This window comes from Glycine max, chromosome 2, assembly GCF_000004515.6.
Source record: "Glycine max cultivar Williams 82 chromosome 2, Glycine_max_v4.0, whole genome shotgun sequence".
Taxonomy (NCBI): domain Eukaryota; kingdom Viridiplantae; phylum Streptophyta; class Magnoliopsida; order Fabales; family Fabaceae; genus Glycine; species Glycine max.
In genome coordinates this window covers 39,214,451-39,218,651 of record NC_016089.4, presented here as the reverse complement: position 1 = coordinate 39,218,651, position 4,201 = coordinate 39,214,451, and positions in this window count along the sequence as shown.

The following is a 4,201-nucleotide window of genomic DNA, read 5'->3' as shown; positions in this document are numbered from 1 at the left end:
TGCGCATGACCCGCACCCGCCTCCCTGCAGCGGTCCGGGCGAAATCATGCCCCGGTGTGCATAACAGCTGGGCAATGGCCTCCTCGTCGAACCCGTCGGCCCTATTCCTCCTCTGGCTGAACTCACACTCCTGACCTTTCTCCAACACTAGCGGATCACCCAGGAACTGGCTGAGGGCATCTGCGTCAAAAGGAATCCACTAACCCTTCACCCATGAACGCATGTCTTGCACTCCCTCCTCTGTGGGCCAAGCATTAGCATAAAACTCCAGGACTACCTCAGGGTCAAACTTAGCCATGGGAGTTACCAGTGACGTCCAATGTCTGCGAGCTATCTCCTCTTGAAAATTTGTATACTCATCCTCCCTGAGCTGGACGCGCCTCTCTCTGTGGAACGACCATCCTTTGATGGCCTCGAAGCGCTGCTGGTGCTCGGCGCTCCGGAAACGGTGGCTATCAAACTCGGGGGCGGCACTGGACCCTTCAGCCACGGTGTCCCTCCTAGATCTCTTTGTGGAAAGCTTTTTCGGAGCCATTTCCTGCAAGGACAAACGTTTGGAAAGTTAATTTACAAGGAAATGTCATTTTAAAGCAAAAACGGCATACTAACCTTTTCGACTTAGAACAAACTTGTGCACACATTTTCCTAAAGAAAAACATTTATGAATGTGCATACATGCAAAATATCCTGCTATCTACATCAATATACAAGGATATTCAAAACATTCTAGCTACTTATATCCCACACATATTCTTCTTTTGAAAAGAATTCATATATGCATGCTCAAGGTATTGTGCCAAAATTACATATGTCCGCATTCAAAGTATTTTGCTACCAAAAATTACATACGTACATTCATTTCTTTGCTAAACTTATACACATGCATACTTGAAATATTCTTGCTACCCAAGCTCATATACATACATGTCTTTGCTAAATTTTTACACATGCATATTCAAAGAATCTTTGCTACAAAAGAAATTACATTTCATGCATATTCAAGTATCTTGTTACTCAAATTACATTTCAATTCAACAAGGTTTTTGGTGAGGTATCTCTTCGCTATCTACATGCAACATACACATATCTTGTGAGGTATTTTGCCACCTATTCTACATCTATATGTGCATGATGAACAACATTCTCAAACAACTAGGCAAACATCATGGTGCAGCCCCAAAAATCAGCCGCTGGCCTAAAGGGAAATCCCTATCACAATGCCTTCATTTTTATGCTTTCTTGCACTCAAAACCAAAGGCTTGGATTCCTAGGTCTAAGTCCTTAATTTGGGCACTTATTTTAACCTCTACATGTTGTCCCTATACACACAAATCAGCCCCACAATCCAAAGTTCACAAAACCATGCCCAAATGTCATTGAGGCATTTCACCGAGCACTTGGTGGGCGCACTTTTGGGTGCCAATAACAAGGGAATAGGGGCAATGTGGCTTGCCCCATTATTTCAGAACACAACCTAGGCCTAAGGCCATCCCCTACAACCCCTCAATTCAAAGAAACAAAGCACAAATTTGCCCCCAAATTGTCTCACGGAATTGGCCAAATTATAAACCATCCAAAGCATAAAAGGCATCAATGGAAAGCTAAAAACCAAAGGATAGTGCACTTACTTGTATGGAGTGACCAAAAACACTAAGAATGGAAGCAAAAGCGCAAAAATGGTGGCCTAGGGGTGAAAATCCGCAAATCCCGTGGGTGTTTGCATTTTTTGAATGAGGGGGGAGAGTTTTGGGTGGATAAAAACTCCCCCTCCCTCGTTTTTATGCTTCCAGGTGCAAGGGTGCTCGCCCAGGCGAGCTAACCTGTATTTTTTTTTTTTAGGAAGACACGGGTATGCGCTCTCTACGGGTCGGCGTTCGCTTACTTGAACCCCCTTTTGGGTAGATGAGGTATCCGATATTTACCTTAAAGATGCAACAGTAATAATTACTGGGAGTTTAAAGGATACTAGGTTGTCCCCCAGCTACGCTTCCCGCTTGTCCAATGTTGGGCATGAGATGATGATCTATCGATCGTGATCCTAGCCTCTACTTGCGTCCATCCCTAAGTACCTGAAAGTAGGAAACGACATCGCGCAACAAACTGTGGTCGCGTTACCGTTTTACCTTGATTGGTTTCTGCCTTTATACCCATCCCGACATTTGACCACTGCCTAAGACGATTCTACTCCTATCATAAGATAACAAAAATATGCATGCGTATGCGTATGCATGAGCATTTTCAAATGCAATAATCATTTTAGTGAAAGCTGATCAGGTTCAGTTTTAATTAAGCGCTTGGGGCATCCCACAGACTGAGCAAAAAGGCTCAGGTTATCAAATTCTAGACATAGTTTGAAACACAAAGTGAGGACCAGAACCTCAATTGCATATTCTCTTCTTTTAAAAGACTGTGATGAGAAATTACAGCGGACAGGAATCCCTAGGGGAAACCAAGAAGGATATACAAAAATAAAAGAACATGCAGCGACTTGCTCAATTGCCCCAGATCCTAAGCATAGTATCGCTTGACAATATCGGAGTTCACGGGCGAAGGTAGATCCTCGCCATCCATGTTGGTGAGCACCAGAGCCCCTCTGGAAAAATCCCTTTTTACAACGAAAGGCCCTTTGTAGTTCGGGGCCCACTTCCCTCGATTATCTTTAACAGCATGGGACATCTTTTTCAGCACAAGGTCCCCCTCATGGAACTTGCGCGAGCGCACCTTCTTGTCGAACGCGTTCTTCATCCTTTGTTGATATAGGCGCCCATGGCTCATGGCCGTCAAGCGCTTACCTTCAATAAGGTTGAGTTGGTCGTAGCATGTTTGAGCCCACTCTGATTCTTCTATGCTCGATTCCGCTAGTATCCTTTGGGAAGGAACCTCTACCTCAAACGGGAGTACGGTTCCATCCCATAAACAAAGGAGTACAGTGTTGCCCCAGTAGAAGTTCGTACCGAAGTTCGGTATCCATGCAGGGCAAAAGGCAACATCTCATGCCAATCTTTGTACGACACTGTCATCTTCTGAATAGTTTTCTTAATATTCTTATTGGCTGCTTCCACGGCTCCGTTCATCTTTGGTCGGTTGGGCGTGGAATTGTGATGCTGGATTTTGAAATCCACGCACATTTCCTGCATCATTTTGTTATTCAGATTGGTGCCATTGTCAGTAATGATCTTCCTAGAGAGTCCGTACCGACAAATCAGCTCTCTCTTTATAAATCTGACCACCACACTCCTCGTGACATTGGTGTAGGAAGCCGCTTTGACCCATTTGATGAAATAATCTATTTCCACGGGAATGAAGCGATGACCGTTCGAAGCCTTGGGTTCGATGGCCCCTATGACGTCTATCCCCTACATGGAAAAAGACCAAGGGGAAGACATGACATTCAGAGGATGTGGCGGAACATTGACATTGTCCACGAACGCTTGACATTTATGGCATTTCCTTACATGGGTGCAGCAATCGCTTTCCATGGTGAGCCAATAATAACCTGCTCTAAGGATCTTCCTGGCCATAGCATGCCCATTGGCGTGTATTCCAAACGAACCCTCGTGGACTTCCTCGATCATGTGGTTCGCCTCTTTGGCATCCACGCATCGCAGGAGAGTCATGTCATGATTTCTCTTGTATAGTATGCTTCCGCTCATGAACAAACCAGCCGCCAATCTCCTCAATGTCCTTTTGTCGTTGTCGGAAGCCTCCGGTGGGTACTCTTTGCTTTCAACGCATCGCTTGATATCGAAATACCAAGGCTTACCGTCCTGTTCCTCTTCCACCTAACAACAATGCGTGGGTCTGACACGACACCAGAACTCAATGTACGGTAGGTCCCCGTGCGATGTTAGTTGGAACATGGACACCAAAGTGGCAAGTGCATCCGCCATCTGGTGTTCCTCTCGTGGAACGTGATGGAAGGAGATCTCATCAAAGGAATCAACCAACTCCTTGATATAGGCTTGGTAGGGTATCAACTTGGGGTCTCTAGTTTCCCATTCCCCCCTCAGCTGGTGGATCACCAGTACTGAGTGCCCGTACACCTTGAGTAGCTAGACATTAGAGTCAATCGCCGCCTGGACCACCATGGCACATGCTTCAGACTCAGCCATATTGTTGGTGCAGTCAAACCCCAGCCTGGTTGTGAAAGGTATACATAGATTGTCTGGAGAGACCAATACTGTTCCAATGCCATGGCCTA